Source organism: Chiloscyllium plagiosum, unplaced genomic scaffold (assembly GCF_037043375.1).
Source record: "Chiloscyllium plagiosum isolate Xiang-an unplaced genomic scaffold, Cpla_swu_hap1 HiC_scaffold_29, whole genome shotgun sequence".
Lineage (NCBI taxonomy): Eukaryota > Metazoa > Chordata > Chondrichthyes > Orectolobiformes > Hemiscylliidae > Chiloscyllium > Chiloscyllium plagiosum.
Genome location: NW_028270167.1, coordinates 4,361,063 through 4,387,452, shown reverse-complemented (window position 1 = coordinate 4,387,452; position 26,390 = coordinate 4,361,063). Strand labels below are relative to the sequence as shown.

Genomic DNA, 26,390 nt, shown 5'->3' with positions numbered 1-26,390 from the left:
ATCACTAATGTAAGGATGCCATTAAATTATGCACCTTTGTTCTGTTCTCTCATCCTCCTTCATTCCAAAGACATTTCTTCCTATATTGGTGCCACATTCTCTCAAGCGTTTTTGAAAAAAGGTTAAAAAAAATAATCTCAGTGATCTCCAGTAGTTTTTGTTTTCAGTGCAGATTCCAGCATCGACAGTAAACCACAGCCCTGCTGGCAGTGCAGCACTCCCTCAGTACTGTCCTGGGAGGATCAGGTCAGATTTAGTTCTGAAGCCTTTGTTCTCATTCCTGAAAAAGGGCTCATGCCCGAAACGCCGATTCTCCTGCTCCTTGGATGCTGCCTGACCTGCTGCGCTTTTCCAGCAACACATTTTCAGCTCTAAAAAAAAAAATGAGTTCAGATCAGGGTCAATAAACCTGCCTCTTTCACCCCGGCTGAGATAACAGAACCCTAGTATTTTAGACACAAATTACTGATTACAACTTGTCACACAAAAGAAAGGAATAATGAACTCTACTCAGACTGGGAGAGGCACTGTGGCTGAGTGGTTAGCCTTACAATGCCATGGACCCAGGTTTGATCCCACCTTCAGGTGACTGTCTGTGTGGAGTTTGTACATTCTCCCCGTGTCTGCATGGGTCTCCTCTGGGTGCTCTGGTTTCCTCCCACAGTCCAAAGATATGCAGGTTAGGTGGATTGGCCATGGGCACTGTAGGGTTACGGGGATAGGTTAGGAGAATGGATCTGGGTGGGTTGCTTTTTGGACAGTGTGTGTGTGTGGACTCGATGGGCTCAGTGACCGGCTCCCATGCTGTCAGGGTTCTGTGAGTTTGGAAGAACTAGCTTTTGGAGTGTTGCTCCTTCATCAGGTGGTTGTGGAGAATAAGATTGTAAGACACAGAATTTATAGCAAAAGTTTACAGTGTGATGTAACTGAAATTACATATTGAAAAAGACCTGGATTGTTTGTTTAGTCTCTCATCTTTTAGAATGAACATGTTGGTTTCAGTTCTTTTATACGTAAATCACAAAACTTTTTTTGAAAGTTACATTCGCAAGGAAACTTTAACAATTGATGTCATGTCGGCCCAGATCCTGCATTTATGGTGGGAGCTGCCCTGTGTGAGGCTGGCCTTTGTGGCACAGACAGCCTCACACAGGGCAGCTTGCACCTTCAATGCATTATCTGGGCCGACATGACATCAATTGTTAAAGTTTACTTGAGAATGTAACTTCTAAAAAAAGTTTTGTGACTTACATATGAAAGAACTGAAACCAACATAGTTGTTCTAAAAGATGAGAGACACTTTACAAACAATCCAGGTCTTTTTCAAAATATAATTTCAGTTATATCACACTGTAAACTTTTGCTATAAATTCTGTGTCTTATGATCTTATTCTCCACAACCACCTGATGAAGAAGCAGAGCTCTGAAAGCTAGTGCTTCCAAATAAACCTGTTGGACTATAACCTGGTGATTTTTAACTTTGTACACCCCAGTCCAACACTGACATCTCCAAATCAGGGTTCTGTGAGTCAGACTTTCCACAATGGTGCATCTGCCAGGGTTTGATAGTTAAATTCAGGTGTTTAAGCTGTTTAGAACAATGTAGAAGTGAATGGAATTCACACACCAGCAGGCCATTTAGCCCACCTATTCTATGCCAGTGTTTATGCTTCATACAGGTTTATTCCTGACTTCATCTCATTGAATAATCCACTCCTTTCTCCTTCATGGAATTCTCCAGCTGCCCCTTCCATGTATCAATGCTATTTCCCTTGTCCCTTCGTGTGACGCAAATTCCACTTCCTCACATTCTTAATGAATTATTAATAACTATCTCATGCCTAAGGCATCTCTGGTTTGTTTCCCCTCATATCACCAACCACCACACCTACCTTATCAAGCCCCTCCAGAATTGTAAAGACCTTGGTTAGTTTTTGAGATAAAAGACCCTTAGCCTGTTGAGTGTCTCCTTATAGTTCTAACTCCAGGATCAGATTGTGTTTTCATTCAAACATCAAATTTTTGCTACACAGAAGGAGACCATTTGGCCTGTCTTATCTATGCTACCCTCTGCAGGACAAATTCAGCAACAGCCACTCTCCCACTTTTACCTTTGGAAATCTCCATCCTTTTCACATAATGATCATCTCCCTTTCAAATGCCTCATGAGAATTTGTCTCTACCAGATCCTAATCTCTTGCTACGTGACCAATATGTCCGTCATGTTACCATTGCTCCGTTTGTCAATTTCCTTACCTCTGTTCCCTCTGCTTCTTGATCCTTTCATCAATGGGAACAGTTTCCTCCTTCAGACCTCCCCCATCCACCTGCTTTAACCTTCATTCCCTCCTCCATCGATGTACAGTAACAGTGGCCTACGTACTGTCTACAGGATGGACTGCAGCAACTCACTGAGGCTTCTTTAGACAGGACCTTGCAAATCCGTGACCTGTATAATCCACAAGGGTAAGAGCTGCAGGTAACTTGCCAGTTCCCCTCAAAGTAACATACCATCCTGACTTGGAACTACATCACCCTTTCTTCAATGTAACTGCTTCAACATCCTGGAGCTGCCTTTCTAACAGGAATATGGCAGCCCTACGCTCCAAGGAGTACAGTTCACTACCACCTTCTTGCTGATGGTGAATAAATGCTAGCCCAACTAGTGACACTTACATCCATGAATGCATAAAGAAAAGAAAGGTCAGGACTGGCTGTGACTGAGTTGTTCGTCTACATTTTCACAGGTTAAAATAAATTATTTAGTGGTGTCATTAGAAAATGCACAATTTATAAAAACAGGCTCCTAAGTTATCGCAGTTTCTCGGACAGACTTAACCCTCCTGGTACTGCTAAGCTATGTCTGAAAGAGATGAATTTGAGAGATGGAGCGTTACTGTTCATCAGTTGTAGCTAAGGCTGTCTCTGATACTTCCTAGAATCACACATATCTCTTTTGCCCCAACCCTCCTTCTGTATCAGTTCCTGAAGAAAACTAGACACCAACCCACTTAAAGCTGCACTTTATAAAATCCTAACCTTTGACCTTCTATTCATCACAATATTTCTGCAACTGATCATTTCCTCAACCCACTGTTATCTCAGATTTTGATGTTCTAATTCCCTAACGTCCTTTCTCGTCTTGGTCATTCCCCGATTATAGGCCTCATTGTCCCTCCTTTAAATCGAAGATGCATAGATGTGAGAATCTATGGTGGACAACCTGGTTTAACCAATCATCTGCCAGATCTGGCTGGACCTCTCCAATCATTCTCAAGTTCTGCTCTCACCTGCTGTGACTGCCCACTCTTCCTGAGATGATCCTGAAATGTAAAGATAATCCTAGCTTCTGGTCACTATTGCAAAGTGTCTTCTTCATACTGTCGCCCATCCGTCTCAGCTTCAATCATGGACTTCACTAAGATGGAGGACATTTTTGGAGAGACAATGGCCTAGAGGTATTATCACTGGACGGTTAGTCCAGAGACCCAGTTAATGTCCTGAGTGCCTGTGTTTGAATCCCGCCACTTCAGATGGTGGAATTTGAATTCAATAAAAAAAAGTCTGAATTAAGAGTCTAATGATGACCATGAATCCATTGTTGGGAAATGCCATCTGGTTCACTAATGCCCTTTAGGGAAGGAAACTGCTGTCCTTACCTGGTCTGGCCTTCATATGATTCCAGACCCATGTGGTTGACTCTTCTAAGTCAGATTCTTCACCTGACTAAGGAGCAGCGCTCCAAAAGCTTGTGATTTCAAATAAGCCTGTTTGACTATAACCTGGTGTTGTGTGACATCTGACTCTCTCTGAGTTAAACTGACTAAACTACTGATTGCTGCAGTTCAAATTCTGTACCCTGCTAGTTCTTCCCTTTCAGGTATATTCTGCCTTATCGAAGTCAGCTGGCATTATGCCTCTCCTTAAAGAACTACTTCTTGCCCACCACTGTCCCTGCACTCCATGTGCAGCTCTTTCACTCTCCATTATCTTCCAATATCTGGTCACCTCCAAAATCCATTCTCCTCTCTCCTAGAAATCTATGTTTGAGTTTCTCCCATTAAATTCCATCGCTGCCACTATGGCAAGTCAACTCTCATTAAAGTTACTAATTCACCAAATCACTGAACTGTTACAGCGCAGACAGAGACCATTCAGCCCATCCTGGCTGCTCAGACTAACTGTGCATTGTTAGCTTGTGCCAATCTCCTGCTTTTACCGTGAACACTTGCGCATTCATTTTATTCAAATAATCAGCCAATGTCCTCTTGAATACCTCTTGAACATAATCACATCCTGTTTAATTGTGACAAAGGTAAATATTCCTGCTATCTCTTTCCACCTGTCTGCAGCAGTTTAACTGTGGCTGTGCAGCAGTTTAACACCAACTGACTACACCACCCTCATTTCCTGTTGCTGTACCATTCCCTCTTATGTCACCCCATAATCCTTGGCCCTCTCCTGTTTCTTATCTATATATTGCCCTCGTAATATCATTGGAAAACGCAATGTTAATTTTCACACATAAGCCAATGATATCCAGTTCTACCTCACCATCACCTCTCTCTCTACACGTTCACTGTTATTAAATTATCAGACTTTTCATCTGTCTCGTGCTGAATTAGCCGAAATGTTCTCCAATTAAATATTGGGAAGATGTAAACCATTGGCTTTGATCCCTACTTGAAATCTGATTCCCAGATGACCCAGCCTTACTCCTCAATCGACAATAAGCCAGTCCTGTTACCAACCTCAGTGTCATTTTTAATCAGGAGGTGAGCTTCTGACCTTGTCCTCATGCTCATGACTGAACCTGGCTATTTCACCCTCCAAAACATCATCCTGATGAAAAGCTTATGCCTGAAATGTCGACTCTCCTCCTCCTCAGATGCTGCCTGACCCGCTGTGCTTTTCCAGCAACACACCCTCAACTCTGATCTCCAGCATCTGCAGTCCTGATTTTCTCTAGAACATCATCCAACTTCACCCAGTCTCGGCTCATTTGCTTCAGTGATCCTGTTATCTCTGGGCCTGACCTAGCTAGCACATTCCCACATCTTCCCTTGTGTAAAATTGATGTTGCACAAACCTCTGCTGCCTGAGTCATAACAGACATAAAGTTGTTTTTGCCTTGCACTTGCTGAGCTACTTTGCCTCCTAACCAGGTGTTGCTTCGATTCCAAAATTCTCAGTATTGATTTCAAATCTCGCCATGACTTCATCCTTCCCCATTTCTGTGACCACTTCTGGATCCACAATCCTGTGAAATAGTTAAACTCATCTAACTCTGGCCTCTTCTACACAGACTCACGATGCCGCTAGCCAATGCCCTGGCTTAATGCTGCAGTGTGTAATACGTTCTGTGCCAGCGAGGTTTGAGAAGATTTGTAGTTCAGGTTGAGGTTCTGGATGTCGGGCTGCTCGCTGAGCTGGAAGGTTCATTTTCGGAAGTTACATTACTATACTATGTAACATCTTCAGTGAGCCTCCGGGCGAAACATTGTTGATGATTCCTGCTTTCTATTTATATGGTTGGGTTTCTTTGGGTTGGTAATGTCATTTCCTGGGTTGATGTCATTTCCTGTTCTTTTTCTCAGGGGTTGCTAAATCGGGTCCAAGTCAATGTGCTTGTTGATAGAGTTCCGGTTGGAATGCCTAACCCTAACCCTAGAAGCATGGCATTCCAACTGGAACTCTATCAACAAACGCATTGACTTGGACCCGATTTACCACCCCTTGAGAAGAAGAACAGGAAATGACATCACCCCAGGAAATGACATCACCAACCCAAACAAAACCCAACCATATAAATAGAAAGCAGGAATCATCAGCAATGCTTCGTCCAGAGGCTCACTGAAGATGTTACATAGCATGGTAATGCAATGTCTGAAAATGAACCTTCCAGCTCAGCGAGCAAACCTACACCCAGAACGTTCTGCGCATTCTCTGGATCTCACCTTGAATGCACACAAGTGTTTAGGCAACATTGAAATTAAGTAGGAGAACTGGCTCAGATACTGTAGCCTGTATGTTAACTGTTTCACATGGTTCATTACACTCAGCAACAATTTATTCTGGTGAAAAAGAAGGAATTGATAAGATAGTTGAACCACCTGTGGTTACCAAAGGTGGTCAAGGACAGCAGGTCAGGCAGCATCTGAGAAGCAGCAGAGTTGACGTTTCGGCCATAAGACCTTCATCGGGAGAGTATCCAATCAAAGACTAAGGCAGACAAAGTGGCACAAACCTAATGGTAGACCAGAGGATCGGGAAGTTTTTAAAGAGCTAGCAGTGGTGACAAAAAAATTAATAAAGAGGGAGAAAATTGATGATGAAAGTAAATTAGTAAGAAATATAAAAACAAATAACTAGAGCTTTTATGGGTGTATGAACAGAGAGAGGAGCTAAAGTAAGTGTGGGACCCTTGGAAAATGAAACTGGGAAATTAATAGCGGGAAAGAGGGCGATGGCAGATATTTTAAAACATTATTTTCTAGAAATATTCACAGTGGAGGACATGATAAACATCCCAAAAACAATAGATAAGCAAGGTGCTAATGGGAGGAAAGATCTCTATTGTGAGGGGCAATGTTCATAGAATCCCTAAAGTGTAGAAACAGGCCATTTGGCCCAACAAGTCCAACATTCCAAAGAGCATCCCACCTGATCCCTGTATTTCCCATGGCTACTCCACCTAACCTACACATCTCTGGACACAATAGGCAATTTAGCACGGCTAAACCACCTGACTTGCATGTCTTTGGATTGTGAGAGGAAACCAGAGCATCCAGAGGAAAATCATGCAGACAGGGGAGAATGTGCAAACTCAATACAGACAGTTGCCTGAGGCTGAAATCGAACTCAGATCCCTGGTGCTGTGAGGTAGCAATGCTAACCACTGAGTGTCCAGACCACCCCATTATGTTTTGCTGCATTGAAGGACAGACTTTCACAGAGCTCAGCCTGGTGAGGATTCATTTGGTAGATTCTCCCATCTTCCATGTTCATAATGGTGATCTACAGGTCCTGATTACTCTAGCGTCTTCAAAGAGAAAAACACTTGCTAGTCAAGGAATAACAGGCTCTTGTCTTAAGATGTAGTTTATTGCATGATAGCAACTAAGTACAAACTATATTGATGTGATCAATATTGGTACGAGATTATGAGGGATGTTAGGTTAAGCTCCTGCTTAATGAACTCCTGAGCAATAACCTTTGAGATTCCCTACAATATGCTGTGATAGTACAATTATCTAAACTCAAACTCTGGTCTGAATAACCCTATAATGCAGTAATTGTTGTAAAAACGTGTGAGATTGCGTGTGCACATTGCCTCTAGTGAACAAATAGATATGATATGAAATGTGGAAACAGACTTTAGAAACAAATATGCTATTGAAAATGAGAACAGGCATGATATAGAGTGTGAGAGCAGGCCCAAGATTGACTGTGGATATCCTGCTGATATGTTATTTGTAAAAGGCCAGAATCTAATCACAATGTGAATATGTATTTAGTGTGCTAAAACCCACCTGCTAGCTGCTAGAAATATGCTCAATGAGGCTCCAGAGTTCTTGAAATTATTTTGAAAAGTTTTGTTTTGGGAACAAGCAGACACAACAGTAGCACAATGAGCAAAATAGCTGCACAGTAGCAGAGATATTGTTCCAGTCCCCATCAGTCCATAAGAAATAGGAACAGGAGGTTCTACCATTCAATAGGATCAAACCTGATTCGACATTCCTCACTTCTACTTTCCTGCCCTTTTCCTGTAACCGTCGATCCCCACTGATCAAGGATCTATCTCGGCCTTAAATATATACAAGGACTCTGCCCACACAGCTCTCTGTGGCAAGAAATTCCATAGATTCTCAACCTTCTGAGAGTCCAAAGTTCTCCTCGTCTGAGTCTTAAATCGGCTCTCCTTTATTCTGAGACTGTACCCCTGGTCCTAGACACTCCCGTGAAGGGAAACATCCTCTCAGCGTTGACCCTGGCAAGCCCCTTAAGAATCCTCTATGTTTCAATGAGATCACCTCCTATTCTTCTCAACTCCAGTCAGTACAGTCCCAACCTGTTTAGCCTTTGCTTATAAGACAATCCCTCAATACCAAAGATCATCTGAGTGAAACTGAGGCTGAGAGGACAGTGCACGTAGACAGGGCAAGGCAGGGATGCTGTGACCAGGAGGGTCAGCTCAGAATGTGAGCACTGTGACAGTGAGTGAGATCCAGCCTGGGGCAGTCCTTGAGCTGGGATGGGGTGTCCCAGAACACAGTGTCCCTGCTACAGAGTCACAGTGAGAGTTACCGGGTGAGCCTGATGGGGAGCATTAACATGGAGAGAGACTCTGAACAACTATAATTCAGTGTCTGACTTGAGATGTCACCTTTTGTATCTCTCCTTGATTGAAGTTTGGAAAGTTAGGCAGACACAGATAAAACCTTGAATTAACTCAGGGCAGTGACTTGTAACAGATGCTGAACTTGCATCTTAATCAATCGAAACGTGCATCTCTTTACTAACAGAATTCTCCATCAGACATTTTAGGTTCATTCACTCCACTCATATCAGTTGTACGATCCTTTGATCTCTCTGCCTATAAACTCTGTGTCAGTGTGCCCTCTCTTACCGCATCTGATGAAGGGGCAACACTCCGAAAGCTTGTGATTTCAAATAAACCTGTTGGACTATAATCTGGTGTTGTGTGACTTCTGACCTTGTCCACCCCAGTCCGACACAGGCACATCCACATCGTAGAGACCTCAGTAAGCGGATCGGAGATGTGCCATGAGAGTTCTTCGAGGCTTGCACATGCTGGATGCCAATGTCTGTGGATGTAGGGTAGGTTAACCAATGTCTGTGGATGTAGGGTCGGTTAACCAATGTCTGTGGATGTAGGGTAGGTTAACCAATGTCTGTGGATGTAGGGTCGGTTAACCAATGGCTGTGGATGTAGGGTCGGTTAACCAATAGCTGTGGATGTAGGGTAGGTTAACCAATGGCTGTGGAGTGTTCCCTGGGGTGTTGAGGCCGGGTATCGAATTTGGAAGTCCTTTGTAACAGGCAGGGATTGGATTCTGCCAGGTGCTGGCTCTGATTTCCCTGTCGCGCTTTCTTGATGTTTAGCTTGTTTGGCAGGTGTGATAAAATGGGACACTGAATATTAATGAGGTGAGTTGAGACGTTAAAAGGCATTTAACAAGCAATAATCCTCCTTAATTGGCAACTCACTGTGTCGCTTGTCAGAAGTATAAACGATAAAGCGAGATTCTCCTCTCATCAAGATGGGCCTCACTGAATGCCTCAAATATCGAACAAGGAATTGTGGATGCTGGAAATCTGAAATAAAAACAGAGATTGCTGTAGAAATTCAGTAGGTATGAAGTTGTTCTGGAGACAGATCACTGGACTTGAAATGTTAACTCTGTTTTCTCTATAAAGAATCAGAAGTCACTCAACACAATTATAGTCCAACGAGTTTATTCGAAATCACAAGTGTTAAGACAAAGGAGCAGCGCTCCGAAAGCTAGTGCTTCCAAATAAACCTGTTGGACTATGACCTGGTGTTGTGTGATTTTTAACTTTATACAACCCAGCCCAACACTGGGACCTCTACATCACAGCTTCTCTCCACAGAGGTAGCCATACTGGCTGAGTTTCTTCAACAATTTCTGTGTTTGGATCTCATCCACATCACTCAGACCCCTATAAGATTCTGCTCGGGATCTTGTTCATCCAGCTGAGAGGGCAGGCAAGGCCTTGATTTAACATGTCATCCAAAACATAGCACCTCCCACACTGTACTGCCTGCTGTCTGGTGTCCTGCAAGATTACAGGCTCAACTTTCTGGTGATGGGTTTGAACTGTCAGCCACCTGACTCAGAAATGAAAATCCAACTCAGGAGAAATAAACTGATCCCTTGGGAGAGCAGTGCAGATTTATCGAGATCATTTTGGGGGATAAAAGCCAGTGAAATGATAAGGATACATTGACTATGAGCTCTTATGTTCCATTGAGTATTGAAGATTACTGTATGATTGAACTGAGTGATCAACTTTTAAGTTGACTAGATAAGCTAACAAGGTAGAGAGAGAGAGAGATACTGGTCTGGTGTGGGACTAGAGATTAGGGAGATGTAGCTCTTAATATTAAAGCAAGCCCATGTCTCGGGCTGAAGGAAATCTGGAAATCTCTCCCTTAAAAAGCAGCTGAAATTAGAGGCCAATTGAAAATTTTCATTGGGATTGGCAGTTTTTTGTGACTCCTCCTCCTATGCCAATGTCTACACAAAGGCAGACATTTGAACATCAGAGTATACTAAACCTTTCATAGGAGACAGCAATTCTTCTTGTTGTAAATGGTGTTGGGCAGTTTGCAGGTGGAGACAGACCTGAGACAGGCTGCAGGAACAATAGGCAGTGAATGCTAAGGACTCTGAGTGGATTGGGCAGTGTTCGGACCCGGACATTGGAATCGATATGCTGTTCACACAGTGTATAATGGACAGGGTTACAAGCCATTCATTAGACAACAATCTTAGATTAATGAACTGCCTGATCCACTGGTAACAGGCTATGATCACACTTCACACAGTCATCAACATTGATGAGAAACTGTAGATAGCTATCACAAATGGAATCAATGAGCACTGTAATTATAGTAACACTGTCTCAGAATCAACACAGATCAAACAGTATTGACCGTAAAAGAAATGTGAGGTTTGAATGAAAAATAATATTCTTTTCATTTTTCGTGACTTAACAATATTTCTTTATTGTGTTTCTTACAAATTTGATAACAGTCAGCAGTCAGCATGCACAATAACATGATGAATTGCAACGATATCTGCCTGATTTCCAGGTTTAATCCACAGCTCGGGGCTAGACTGTGTATCCTGTCCTGGTTACATCAGATTTCATTAGCGTAGATCTCCCCCAGGAAAGGCATCAGGGCACAGGGCAGCAACTTTGACTGAAGCTGCCCTAGAAATTCAGGAATATTCTTACGCACTGAGATTTCTAATCTGTTAGACCCAAGTGGGGAAGACTGCACATGATCAGAATGTAAACATTTCTCTCTCCTTGGGATCGGAGAAGGATCTTTGGCAGATTGTCCCTCTTCTATTATTCAAGTCACGTGGATTGCTACTGTCTCCAGTCCAAGGTGCCTCATGAGGTGAAGAGAAAGAAAGAATTTGCAAATATATAATGTATTTTATAACCTCAGAATGCCTTAAAGCATTTCACAGCCAAACAAATACTTTTCAAAGGGTGGCACAGTGGTGCAGCGATTAGCCCTGCTGCCTGACAGCACCGGGGACCTGGGTTTGATTCCAGCCTTGGGGTGACTGTCTGTGTGTGGAGTTTGCACATTTTCCCAGTGTCTGTGTGAGTTTCTGGTTTCCTCCCACTGTCCAAGGGTCTGCAGGTTAGGGTGGGTTGGCCATGCTAAATCACCCATAGTCTCCAGGAATGTGTAGGCTAGGTGGGTTTAGCCATAGGAAATACAGGGATAGCATATGTATGGGATGCTCTTCGGAGGGTCGGTGCAGACTTGATGGGCCGAATGGCCTACTTCTACACTGCAGGGATTCTGTAAAGCTGCTGTTGCATTCTGTGACTCTGACTATTCACTGGTTGTGTCACAGCATGGCATCATTTACAGCGATGGGGAACTCCTTACAAATGCTAACTCTGAAACTGGGGAAGGGCCACAGCACCCAAGGGATGGAATTTAATGGGCCTCCTGAGATTGGGGGAGGCTGTGGAATTGAGGGTGGGTAGTTGTTTTCCTGATGTCATGCAATCATCTCAACAGCGGGCACTGTCTCAGAACAGCTTTCTTGCACAGAAACCACATGAGGCTCTTAAATGGACTATTAAGAAAGGGCCATTACTAGTTTCTAATGAAGAGTCATCAGACTTGAAAGATTAACTCTATTGCCCTTCCCACAGACCTGCTGAGCCTTTCTTTCATGGACAAGCCTCTTCCTGACCAGCTCACGTTCTGACAGCAGTGAGGGGCTCCCTGGTCAGTGCGGAGAAACCCTCCTACACAATCTGGGGTCCTCTTTCTGTGGACCTGCAGGAGGTGGTGGGGTGGGGAGTACGCTATGGCTGACTCAGGACTCCCTGCCCATGATAGCCAGGCCTTCCTCTTGTGAAACAACATCCCCTGAGCTCACCAATAACTTCTCACTGGGGTTAAAAACAGAAAATGCTGCAAATGCTCAGTCAGTACCTGGGGCAAGAAACGGATTAAATCTTTCAGTTTAATCAGATAACCTTTTAAAGAAGGTTTTGAACAAAGGGTGGATCAGACCAGGACAAAAGGAAAATCTGTGATAGTGTGGAAGGTAAGGGAGGTTTTATTTATTGCCCGTCCCTAGTTGTCCCTTGAGAAGATGGTGGTGAGCTGCCTTCTTGAGCTGCTGAAGTCCACGTGCTGTACGTAGACCCACAATGCGCTTAGGGAGGGAATTCCAGGATTTTGACCCGGCAACACTGAAGGAACGGCGATATATTTCCAAGTCAAGATGGGGAGTGTCTCAGAGGAACTTGGAGGTTGAATGCCTGGAGAATTAGTCTGACAGAGCTGAAGGGAGTAGTGACAAGACAAGATTAAATATAGCAGAAAGCAAAACTAAGATTAAAACTAAAATATGCAGATAAAAGGAAATGATGGTGGGGTGGAGAGGGGGTTTGATGAAGACAGATCACATTGTTAAACTGGAAGTCTGGAAAATGGCTAATAAAAAGATGAGGTGCTGTTCCCCAAGCTTACATTGAGTCATAGCAACTGAGTCACAGAGTCGTATAGCACAGAAGAGGCCCTGCAGCCCATCAAGTCCACACTGACCTATCCACTTTTCTCCCACTTTCCAGCATTTGACTGATGGTCTTGAATGTTATGACATTTCAGGTGCTCATCCACATTCCTTTAAAAGGTTGTGAGGTTTCCCACCTTAACTATTCTTCCCAGGCAGTGCATTCGAGACCCCTACCACCCCCTGAATGAACACATTTTCCCCAAATCCCCTCTGAATATCCTGCCCTTCACTTTAAAATGATGCTCCTCGTTACTGACACTTCAGTTAAGGAGAACAGCTCCTTCTTTTCTAACCCCTTAACCCCTTATAACCTGAACACTTCAAGTCCCATCTCAGCCTTCTTTGCTCTAAAGAAAACAACCCTGGTTTGTACTTCTCTTTATAGCCAGAATGTTCCAAACCAGGCAACTCCCTGGTGAATCTCTTCTGCACCCCCTCCAGTGTCATCATATCCTGAGCTGCACAGGAAGAGCACAGCAGGATGAGGGTAGACGTGTCAATGCTGGCCATCTTGGCTGAGTTCCAGGACAGCACCCACAACTCTGCTGCAGGCCTGGTGTTATGACCAGCAGTTATCACCACAGGGAACAGAGAGCTGCAGACCTGAGCTTTCCCAGATATTGGACGCCCCCACACTGGGAAAAAGATCTTGCCCATTCAGACTATCCATGTCCCTCAGGACTTGTTAAACCTCTGTCATGTCACCATTCAACCTCTGACAGTCGAGGGGAAAAAGCCTCATCCTGTTCATCATCTCCCTGTAGCTCAAACCCTCAGGTTCCAGAAAATCCTTGCAAATCTTTTTTGCATTCTTTCAAGCTTAGCAACATCCATCCTTTAGCAGAGTCAACTGACATGTACGCAGTATGCTTAAAGTGGCCTCACCTCCATACTGTACAAGCGCAAAATGCTACCCCTCCTCCTATACTCAAATTTCTGACCGATTAAGGCAAGCATGCCAACCACGTTCCTCACCACTCTACCGACCTAAACTCCACTTTCAAGGAACTATGAATCTTCACCCGTAGGTCTCTTTGTTCAGCAACATTCCCCAGGGCACTACCCCGCTTTAACTTAACAAAATGCAAAACCTCACAAATATCTAAACTAAACACCATCTGCCAGTCCTTGGCTCATTGATAGTCAAGGGTCCCGTTATATTTGAGATAATCTTCTTGACTGTCCACTGCACCACTTTGTTGATGTTACCTGTAAAAATACTAACCATGCCTTCGATAATCACATCAAAGTTGTTTATATCCGTGATGAAAAGCAGTGAGCTCAGCACCGATTCTTTCAGCACACCGCTGGCCATGGGTCTCCAGTCTGGAAAACAATCCATTACCTTCAATCCAATTTGGTATCCAATTGGTTAGCTTTTCCCAGATTACATATAACCTAATTTTAGTAATCTCTATGATGGGGAACCTTATTAAATGCCTTGCTGAAGTCTGTGTAAACAATGTACACCACAGTGTTTTCTTCAATCTTCTTTGTCACCTCTTCATAATACTCAATCATATTGTATAAGACTCTGGTGCGGCCGCATCTGGAGTATTGTGTGCAGTTTTGGTCGCCATACTATAGGAAGGATGTGGAGGCACTGGAACGGGTGCAGAGGAGGTTTACCAGGATGTTGCCTAGTATGGTAGGAAGATCGTATGAGGAAAGGCTGAGGCACTTGGGGTTGTTTTCATTGGAGAAAAGAAGGTTTAGGGGTGACTTGATAGAGGTGTACAAGATGATTAGGGGTTTAGATAGGATTGACCATGAGAACCTTTTTCCACGTATGGAGTCAGCTATTACGAGGGGGCATAGCTTTAAATTAAGGGGTGGTAGGTATAGGACAGATGTTAGGGGTAGATTCTTTACTCAGCGAGTCGTGAGTTCATGGAATGCCCTGCCAGTAGCAGTGGTGGACTCACCCTCTTTATGGGCATTTAAACGGGCATTTGATAGGCATATGGTGGATAGTGGGCTAGTGTAGGCTAGGTGGGCTTGGATCGGCGCAACATTGAGGGCCAAAGGGCCTGTACTGTGCTGTATTTTTCTATGTTCTATGTTCTATGGACCCATCATCGGGCATAATAGTGCTCCAACAATATCATCCCAAGGCAAAACAAGCACTTTTCCCACGGCCCATTTATATTTGATGTTCTGACTAAGCGGTGAAGACATTTGAGAGAGTAGAAATAAGTGAGGCACTTCAGATCTTGAATATTTTTAGATGTTTCAATATTTTTGCATTCAGTTGCAATAGCCCTTTTATTGTGAAATCTAATTAGACAGAATTTAGATTAGGAGCTGAAAGTCTAAGTTAATCTTCTGGGTCTTTACTTTTGTGCTGCTAATCCCAGATCTCACAGAATAAGTAATTCTTTTTTTACAGTATTGATTAGTGTCGGGATCAACCAAAGTGTCAGCAATAGTCACTTATTATTAGGGCTAATGGCAACTGTCTGTAATTCACACTTTACTCAAATGTCATCATTGATTTTCATATCTAACGGCCACACACAGTTATCTATTCTCTTTCGTTTGTTCCTTCCTTCCCGTTTTTTGGTGGAAGGCGGTAGGAAGGCAGCTTTGCCAGGGTCCGGAGGTGGCAGGGGACTGGTGAACCTGGGGCAGGACTCTGATGGATGATGGTGAGGAGGCGGCTCGCAGAGGGAGCAGGTATCGGCTGTGGTGATGTTGGTGAGGTGGAGACCACATCCGGTGGTGTCGGCTTTGGTATCTTCGGATGGGTTGGTGGCGGCTTCAGTGATGAGGTGGCCCCGATATTCCAGTGGACAGCATGGTGCCCTTGCAGCAGGACTGTCTTTTCCCAAATCCAGGAGCTGGGAACTGAACTAAAATAGATTAGATTCCCTACAGTGTAGAAACAGGCCCTTCGGCCCAACAAGTCCACACCGACCCTCCGAAGAGTAACCCACTCTGTCTGACTAATGTACCTAACACTATGGACAATTTACCTGACCTGCAAATCTTTGGATTGTGGGAGGAAACCCACGCAGACACGGGAGAGAATGTGCAAACTCTACACAGACAGTTGCCAGAGGTGGGAATCGAACCTGGGACCCTAGTGCTGTGAGGTAGCAGAGCTAACCACTGAGCCACCGTCTTTTTTTCCTTATCGATGCCTTCTGTCATTAATATAGATGCCGTGGTATGGTGACTTAAACACTTTTCACTGTATTCATTTTGGAAAAATACAAGTGACAATAAATGACTATTCTATTCTAGTTTATTCTAAGGTGTTCGACCTTCCGTTCAGCAACATAAAAGATTATTTTTCTTTCATCGCAACATGTCCTTCATTTTCTGGTAAATTTGTTTAATCAAGAAATAAAGATTTCCAAAACACCCTTAATTACCTCAAGGTGTCCCAAAAGCACTTCAGTGCCAGTGAGATACAAGGATTGTTCCCCAGGAAACCAATCAGGAGAACATTGAGTGTTTATCCAGACAGAGGTAGTGGTTTAACTCAGTTCGCTAGGGTTTGTGATGCAGAGTACCGTCAAAAATATCGCTTCCATTCCTGTGTTGCCTGTGACTCCTGTGATTCTTCTTCTCAACCTTCCCCTTTACCTGAGGTGTGGTGAACCTCTGGTTAAACCACAATCAGTAGTCTCCCTATAATGAGAGACAGCCCTGTGATCTGGTAAGACTATGGTGACTTACCTATGTGGATGGTAATGATGTGCAGGTGATAGGCACCAGACAATAGAGCAGGGGTAGCCATGATGGGCTGAATGCCCTCTTGCACTGTAATCATTCTGTCACTCAGTTGTAATTTAGGAAATAAAGCAGTCAGTTGGTACACAGCAAGTTCCTACAAAAACAGAATAATAATTGATAACAAGAGAATTTTTGTTTTAGTGCTGTTAGCTCAAAGATAAACATTGGTCCAAAATATCAGGGCATTCTCCTACACTTCTTCAAAATAGTGGTCTGCAATCTTTTCCATCCATAGACCAAAAACAGGAAGAGAAAAAAAAGAGAAGGCAAAGTAAGAGGGAGAAAAACACAGTAAATATAAATAGAACTTTTGTTATTTCTAAAATGTTAAGAAATTCTAAAAATAATATGAAAGATGAAACTCCAGAGATGCAATTATTTCCTGTCAGGGGTAAAAAGGTTATTCCAGCATTTCCTTCTTTTAAATGATCCTTAAGCTGTTAATTACTAGCCTTTGCTGTTGTGAGTTTAATGGGAAGTTCATTCACAAATGCAACAACTCTTGACACTTACTGAGGGTAAGATCCTGCTTTTGTGAAGTTGTGAAGAGCAGCTAAGTCATCCAGCAACTGGTGGCAAGTCACATTTTAGGAGGATCCTCCAACCTCAGTGCGTGCTGCTGGACATCTTCCATGTATTTGTAGGTGGATTCTGGCAGCCGGGTAAAGTGAAGGAGGAGGAAGCAGATTCACAAGAGTATTAATTATTCGCTGCAGATGTGCGAAGCTCCAAGCAACCTTTTGAATACACATTTAAATTGGGAGCTCTTCACTGTATCACACTGAATTGGACTGTTGTGCCCTTAATGACTTTTTCTTTTGCAAAAACATGCATAACCTTCAACTGAACTTTGAATGACACTTAAAAAGAAGCTTTATCATTGGCCATAGCTGCATGAATATCCCTCTGACATTAAAAAAATCTTTACCGATATAATCACTGTTAGTAAATGAACAATCCTGGGATTGATCAGGTCCCAGGATTCAATTCTGTTCATCTCTCTGATGGAGCTTTGTTATATAAAACACTAACTCTGTTTCTTTTCTGTTTTGTTTTTAATGAATATACTTTATCACACATCCCAATTTTCAACACTCATTTCAGGGGCATCCCATTCCAGCCATTAAATTCACAGTCAGATGTCCCTGGATGGAACAAATCCTATTGAGATGCCCGGATTATGGCCATTTCATTTCCTTTCCTCAGCTCATTCCCAGTTCATCCTCTGATAAGTGATGGTGTGTCTGCCTGTTCAGATCATATCGCCAGCCCAATTGCATTATTCAAAGAAGGAAGAAAGAATTATGGCCCCTTTTGTGACCCCTGAGTGTTCCAAGGCAATTTACAACCTATTAAATACTCCTTCTGAAGTATGGTTACTGTTGTAATGTATCAGCCAAATACTGCAAAAGCAAGCTCCCACAAGCATCAATGTGACATTGACCAAGTCAGGTGCTGTTTGAGGGGTAAATATTGAGCACGACACTGTCCAATTCTTCTTCAAACAGGGACCTTCCCTTCTATCGGAGAGGGTTAACTGGGGTCTCGGTTTGAACAGAAGATTCATTCCTCAAGACCGCTCTAAGAGTGTCAGTGGAGTTGATGGTTTCTCACATCTAAGCTGGGAACTCCCCTGGTCCCTGTGACTAAGACTGCCAAAAGCTAGATTCCTTTTTCTGATTTCTGGTTGTGGAATGTGATGGTGCAGAGTTACAGCCTCTAGAGCAACTTTAATATAAAATGCTAAGTCAAACATATTGAGAGGCTTCAGGATGCAGAAGATTAATAACATGGCAATGTAGTGATTATTGCTGCTGATAAGAATCTGCAGTCAGCAGCTTATCCCGATTTGTCCAATAGCTTCATTATTTAAGGCTACTTCTACAACCAAAGAACGCACAAGAAAGTTACAACACAGAAAGAGGCCATTCAGCCCATTGTGTCCACGCCATCTGGATAAATGAGCTACCCATTCCAATTCCACGTTTCAGTATCTGCTTTATAGTTTTGCAGGTTCCAGCACTTCAGAGGCAAATCCAGGTTCCTTTTCAATGAGGTGAGAGTTTACTCTTCAACTACCGAACTGGACAGCGAATTCTAGACATGCACTACCCTCTGAGGGGGGAAGGATTTTCCTCATGTTTTTCTAATCCTTTTACCAATCGCTTTAAATCTGTGTCCTCTGGTAACTGACCTCTCTGCTCGGGGAAACGCACCCACTCCACTTAAACCCCATACTGTTTTGTTACATCTCGATGAAGTCACTCCTCAGCATTCTCTGTTGACTGGAAGCCCACCCCAGCCTCTGTAACCTTTCCCCTTGCTGTAATTTACAATCTCTAGCAAAAGATTGTAACTCTCCTCTGAACTCTCTGTACAGCAATTGTGTCCTGCCTGTAATGTGGTTTGCACAGAACTTCTAACCTGTGTCTTATATATTTGCAGGATGACACCTCTAGTCTTGTATTCAACACGCTGTCCAATAAAGAAGAGCATCCCATGTCCCTTCTTTATCACCTTATCTACCTGTCCTGCCTCCTTCAGGGACCTGTGGACACCATCTCTGAGATTTCTGTCAATTCCTCTGCCCCTCTCAATACTCTCCTGTTGATTGTGTATTCCTTTCTTTGCTAGCCTTTCCCAAGTACATAACCTCATCCTTCTCCAAACTGAAGTCCACTTGCCACTTTTTCACCCACTCACCCAAACTAGTGATAGCCCCCTGCAGCCAGCAGCATCGTCTTCACCATCAACATCCCAGCTCATTTTTGCATCATCTGAAATTTTCTGAACATGTCTCTCATATTTAAGTCTAAATCATTAATTTATTCCACAAACAGCAAAACTTCAAGCCACACGGAACACCACTGGAAACTGGTTTCCATTTGCAAAAGCATCCGTCATTCATTACCCTCTGTTTCCTGTCACCAAGCCAGCCTTGGTTCCATTGCACCACATCCCCCTCTATCCCATGTGTTTTCATTTATCCCCAACAGCGTGCCATTTGGGACCTTGCTAAATGCCTTACTGAAATCTGTACAGACAATATCCACAGCTCGGCTTCCCGATGATCATTCCTGAGATAACCCAAGAGTGTTCCAACATTGCAGGTTGAATTGTTGAGACTTTTCTTTCTTTGACCATGAAGAATATGACCCCTGTCTGCAGAGTGTGGTTCCCAGCCTGGGACAGCCTCTGCTTCTTTAAAGCATCTTTCCCAGGCCCCATCCTCATTCGGGGTGAGCAGAGCGCTTCATCATTTGGTGGGGCCTTCGAGGAGGGGAGGATGACTCTCTTCCAATCTCAGGGTGAGTCTGGAGGTGGCTGTACAGACTGATGGGGCCAAGATTAGAGTAATGCTGGAAAAACACAGCAGGTCAGCTGTTCCTGATGAAGGGCTTTTGCCTGAAACATCAATTTTCCTGCTCCTCGGATGCTGCCTGACCTGCTGTGCTTTTCCAGCACCACTCTAGTCTTGACTCCAATCTCCAGCATCTGCAGTACCCACTTTCGCCCAGACTGATGGGGCCACCTACTACAGGCTCTGTTACACTAGGGCAGAAGGTGGTTGCAGGAAGGGGTGGGTGAGGCGTTGATAAGACAGTGTGCTCCTTACGCTGTTCTCACTTGTGTCTTTTCCTGACAGCAAGAGGCTATCCCGATGAGGATTACTGAACTACATGCTGCTGCCCAAAGATATGTTTCCCCCACCTTCACACATTGGTCAGTGTGAGCAGGCTCCTGCCCTGTTGCGAATGCTCCGTTGCCACATGACTTGGTAAAGTGAACCCTTGCAGAAGCCTGGCTGTATCTTTCTTTTAACGTGAGTAGCTTGAGACGGTGCTGTTATCCACACAGACTGGATGACTCGCTGGTCAGATTTCCATGATAGGACCCACATTCCCAGCATAGCTTTCTCTTGCCTCCGCAGTCAGTAACAGGCACAGACCTCCTTCAACTGCTCTCATGATGAGGGCTTTTTGGACCAGGCTTTGTCTGGCATCTCTATCAGACAATAAGAAAAAGAAACAGGAGGAGGCCCTTCAGCCCCTTGAGTCTGCCCCACCATTCAACAGGATCATGGCAGATCCAACATTCCTCGCTTCCACATTCCTCCCTTTCCCCAGAACTCTTGATTCCTGACTGATCAAAAATCTCTCTGTCTCAGCCTTAAATATACAGAAGAGCTCTGCCCCCACAGCTCTCGGTGGTAAGGAGTTTCAAAAATTCACATTCCTCTGCAAGATGAAATTGCTCCTCATCTCAGTCTTAAATTGTTGCCCATTTATTCTGAGACTGTGCCTTTTGGTCCTAGACTCTCCTCTGAGGGGAAACATCCTCTCAGCATTGACCCTATCAAACCTCTTAAGAATATGTTTCAATGAGATCACCTCTCATTTGTCTAAACTCCAGCGGGTGGAGCCTCAATCCCTTCATAAGACAGTCCCTCCATATCAGGGATTATCCTGGAGAACCTTCTTTGAACTGCCTCCAATGAAAAGATATCTTCTCTTAAATAAGGGACTGAAACTGCTTACAGTTCTCCAGATGTGGTCTCCCCAGCACCTTGTACAGTTGCAGTAAGATTTCCCTTCTTTATACTCCAACCCCGTTGAAATAAGGACCAACATTCCATTAGCCCTTCCTGATTACCTGCTGGTCCTGTGTGTTAGCTTTCTGTGTTGCGTGCACTAGTACCTCCTCTTGGCTCTACCAACACAACAATCTCTATTAGACTACACCAGCCAGTTCACCATGTCTCGGCATTGACAATGTTGTTTTGCTGTGCTAAAGGCGCAATATATGTGTCTGTCCATATGTGTCTGTGTGTGTGTGTGTGTGTGTGTCCCTGTGTGTGTGCATGTGCCTGTGCCCATGTTTGTGTGTATGTGTGTGCCTGTGACAATGCGTGTGTGTCTGTGTTTGCGTGTGTATGTGCCTGTGTCCATGTGTGTGTCTGTATGCCTGTGTGTCTGAGTGTGTGTGTATATGCGCGTGCGAGCCTGTGACAATGCGTGTGCTCCATGTGGGTGTGTGTGTGTGTTTACGTGTGTGTGTGTGTGGGTGGGTGTGTGTTAGTGGTTGTTGAAATTGGAAGGTGAAGGACAGTAAGAGATATATTTTATTTGTGGAGCTGCTCCTGGATGAGCACGGGAAATTATCGGCAATCTGTGAGAGCTCAGAATAGGTTTATCTCACGCAGCTGGGGCCAGGAGGCTGCAGCACGAACACAAGTCTCTCTGTGTTGGTGCAGTGATTTCACAGACTTTGCCCAGTGGAAGTCATTTCTCAGCTAAAGATGACGTTCTTTGTTTCGTTTCACAGCTGCCGATGTGTGAGGGACAGAATAAACAGTTTCAGAATGGTGGGTGTGTGTGATGGGATACAGCAGAGCATGGAGACTGCCCCTTAATGATGCTTTAACTCAGGATGGCTTAAACCACAATCCCTTCAGTGCTGTGGTAAGTGGGATCTGACTGAATGCACAGCTAGTGAAGCCAGACACTTTCTATAGAAATCAGCATTTCGAACAAATCACTGACACAAGTGACAAGATGTCAATGAACACATCCAAAACTAAAGCTAACAGCAAAGTTATGAAATTGTTACTCACCTGCTAATTTGTTTCCCCTCACTTCCCTCAGCTCCTCGGGAAAGAATTTCATAAAGATTACTTCCATTTTTTTGTTAGCCCCAGATTCTCTGAGCTCCTCTGCCTAGCTCCCTTCCTGCCCCTCCCTGCCCCTTCCTCTCCTCCCTTCCCCCTTCTTCCCCTCACTTCCCCCTTCCTCCCCTCCCTTCTCCATCCTCCCCTCACTTCCCCCTTCCTCCCCTCCTTGTCACCTACTTGACCTCTCTGCCTCCTTCCTCCCCTTCCTTCCCCTTCCTGCCCCTCCCTGTCCTCATCCTCCCCCCCTTCCCCCTTCCTCCCCTCCCTTACTCCTTCCTCCCCTCCCTTCCCCCATCCTCCCCTTCCTGCCCCCTACCTCCCCTCTCTGTCCCCTTCGTCCCCTCACTGTCCTCATCCTCCCCTCTCTTCCCCTATCTTCCCCCGTCCTCCCATTCCTGCCCCCTACCTCCCCTCTCTGTCCCCTTCGTCCCCTCCCTGTCCTCATCCTCCCCTCCCTTCCCCTACCTCCCCTCTCTGTCCCCTTCCTCCCCTCCCTGTCTAACCTTCTGTTCATCCCAGGCCCTGCTGTCGATATTGTATTCCCAGTCACCCCCTGGCCTTTCTGCCTATTGACTCAGATGGGTTCCCAATCCAGCAGTGCCTCAATTTTAAAATCCTGCTCCTTGTTTCTGAACCCCCTCACTCTTCCCTATCACTGTACTCCCCTCCAATTGTACAGCCCATACCTCTGCCCACAACCATCTTGAAATCCTTACCTCACCCCCTACAAACCCTGACTTTCCCCCAACTCTGCCATCTTGAGCAAACAGCCCAATATTTCCTTTGCACAACAAGTGGAAGTCTAGATGGAAGTAACAACCAATGATAACGTTGTCTGGATGATTAAAATGTCTGCACAGTCAATTCCAAATGTGGCTTTGTACGAGTGAGTCCAGTATATAAAGGGTCAACTTCAGATCATCTCTCACACACGAAAATATTAGCCTCAGCTACCATGGCAACCACCTCTGTGTCTCTTGTATTGCTGAAGGCATTAGTGCGATGGTCCTTCTGCAGACTTAAGTACAGAATGTAATTAAACCTTTGGCTTCATCAGAGTATTAGCAAGATCAAACAAAGCCAGTGCATTCTCCCTGACAGTATGAGTAAGGAGATGCCAACCTCTCCTTTACAGCAGGGCCCAAGGATTGCTCCCTACACTGGCTACTATCTGGACCAGTGATAGGGATGCTCCCTTGGACATGGTGAGAAATATTCCAGTACAATTTACACTTGGCACCACAATGAGGCCAGCCAGACATCAAACCACGCAACCAGGCTGGCCTGCAGTCGTGCCAAGGCATGAGCATCATAGCACCGAAATTGTCCACTGATTATAGTTAGACCTTTACTGAGGAATTGAGCAACAGGTCATTGAAGAAAGAAATAAAACAACTGTTTTATTATATCGAACTCTTCTTAAGCACTGGTGACTGAACACACTTTGCAGCCAATGAATTATCTTTCCGAGTGTAGACCCGGTTGTAATTTGAAAGCATGGCAACTCATTTATAAACAGTAAACTCCCACAAACAGCAAATGACAGGAACAAGACAGGCTGTTTTTCTGATGCAAAGTTTCTGATTTGCAGCATCCGCAGTTCTTTTGGTTTTTATGAGGCTGTTTTTTTACTGATGTCGTTTGAAGGATAAATATCACCCCCAAACCAGGGCACAACTCCTCATTGCTCTTCATAAAGTACAATTGGATCATTCTATCCCCATGAGGCAGGTGGACCATTTCACATCTTATTGGACAGACAGTACTTCAGTCAGTGCAGCACCCCCTCAGCACCGACCGTCAGACAGTGCGGCACTCCCTCAGTACTGACCCTCCGACAGTGTGGCACTCCCTCAGCACTGACCCTCCGACAGTGCAGCACTCCCTCAGCACCGACCCTCTGACAGTGCGGCACTCCCTCAGCACTGACCCTCTGACAGTGCGGCACTCCCTCAGCACTGACCCTCCAACAGTGCGGCACTCCCTCAGCACTGATCCCCTGACAGTGAGACGCTCCCTCAGCACTGACCCTCCGACAGTGAGACGCTCCCTCAGCACTGACCCTCCGACAGTGCGGCAGTCTCTCATTACTGACCCTCCAACATAGCGACGCTCCGTCAGCATTGATCTTCTGATAGTGCAGCAGTCCCTCAGCACTGACCCTCTGACAGTGCGGCACTCCCTCAGCACTGACCCTCTGACAGTGCCCACTCCCACAGCACTGACCCTCTGACAGTCCGGCACTCCCTCAGCACTGACCCTCCGACAGTGCGGCACTCCCTCAGCACTGACCCTCTGACAGTCCGGCACTCCCTCAGTACTGATCCCCCGACAGTGAGACACTCCCTCAGCACTGATCGTCTGATAGTGCGGTGCTCTATAGTGGCGCTCCATCAGCATTGACCCTCTGACAGTGCAGCACTCTCTCAGCACTGACCCTCTGACAATGTGGCACTCCCTCAGCACTGACCCTTCAACACTACAACACTCCTTCAGTACTGACCCTTCAACAGTGTTGCATTCCCTCAACACTGACCCTCTGACAGTATGCCGCACCCTCAACACTGACCCTCTGACAATGTGCCGCTCCCTCATCACATACTCTCTGATAGTGCAACACTCCCTCAGTACTGACCCTTGGAAAGTACAGTGTCATCCTTGATTTTCATTTTCTCTGTCTGGAGTGGTCTGAAATCCAGAGGCTTGTTTGAGTTGTGAGTGATTGAGAGATTGAGTAAAGGGTTGTGTCATGGTTGTCAAGGCATCCTTCAGTTGATATTGGAATACTCAGAGGAACTTGCATCTACTCAGATGCATTCAGCTTTAAAAATAAAATAAAACTCACGCTGAAAGAAGCTAAGGCGCCGCACAAGTTAGCCAATGACCTTGAATGTACAATAATTGATTCTGGCATCAAAAGATAATCAATTAGCCTCGAAAGACTGCAATCAATACAACTCTTGCACGGTGCAGCCTGACTTGTGAGAATTACTGAGAGCAGCTCTATGCAGTACCTGCAATGTCTCACAGGGGGCAGCATCACAGCAGATTCACTGCTGGGGGAGAAATTCAACTGAGGGGAGGCAGTGACCTAGGAGCATTATCGCTGGACGATTAATCCAGATAATGTTCTGGGAAGCCGGGTTCAAGTCTCACCGCAGCAAGTGGTGGAATTTGAATTCAATTTTAAAAATCTGGAATTAAAAATCTAATGATGACCATGAATCCATTACCAACTCTTGGGAAAAACCCATCTGATTCATTAATGCCGTTGAGGGAAGGAAACTACACATTCCCTAGTCTGGCCTAATGTGACTCCAGACCCACAGCAATTAGGAATTGGAAATAAATGCTGCCCAGCCAGCGATGCCTGCATCCTGTGAATGAATAAAGAAAAACAATTTAGCCTCACTTGAAGCTGGCTACAGATTGCACAGACTAGAATGTGTAGATTGTACAGACCAGAATACCCTGAATGAAAAGCTCATATCTCCAATCTCAGTGCAACATGGGACAAAACACAACCTACTCTGTCTTGGCTGCAGCTTACTGTGACATTTAATAAGACTTTATGTCGTGATGGTAATGAGGTCAGCCAGTTGGAATTTATTGAAAATGAGTACCCTGATTTGGGCTGTTAGTCTGGTCCAATCAGGGAGCCCTGGCTGACAGAGAATAATAGGAGTGTCGTGGGCGTCACGGTGGCACAGTGGTTAGCACTGCTGCCTCACAACGCCAGAGACCCGGGTTCAATTCCCGCCTCAGGCGACTGACTGTGTGCAGTTTGCACATTCTCCCCGTGTCTGCGTGGGTTTTCTCCGGGTGCTCCGGTTTACTCCCACACTCCAAACATGTGCAGGTTAGATGAATTGGCCACGCTAAATTGCCCGTAGTGTTAGGTGCAGGGGTAAATGTAGGGGTATGGGTGGGTTGCAGGTCGGTGTGGACTTGTTGGGCCGAAGGGCCTGTTTCCACACTGTAATGTAATGTAATCTAATATAAAAAATAATCTAATAACATTTAAGAAAAGGTGTAAATTAAAAAAAAACAAATAACAGGAGTGTCCTGGCGACGTATTTTTTCCGCCAGGTGTGTAACCTCAACTACCCTGTTCGTCGACCGTGACGGTTTGGAGGTCACCCTCA

At 44.8% G+C, this 26,390-nt stretch overlaps 1 long non-coding RNA gene across 1 annotated transcript; it reads right to left on the bottom strand.

Moving 5' to 3' along the window:
* Positions 1–10,766: 10,766 nt before the first annotated feature.
* Positions 10,767–17,323, bottom strand: LOC122540505 (uncharacterized). Its single transcript, XR_015752035.1, has 4 exons — positions 17,088–17,323; positions 16,518–16,668; positions 14,059–14,159; positions 10,767–11,171 (listed from the first exon to the last, which is right to left on the bottom strand). It is a non-coding gene; the product is annotated as an uncharacterized LOC122540505 (long non-coding RNA).
* Between the last annotated feature and the right edge of the window lie 9,067 nt (positions 17,324–26,390).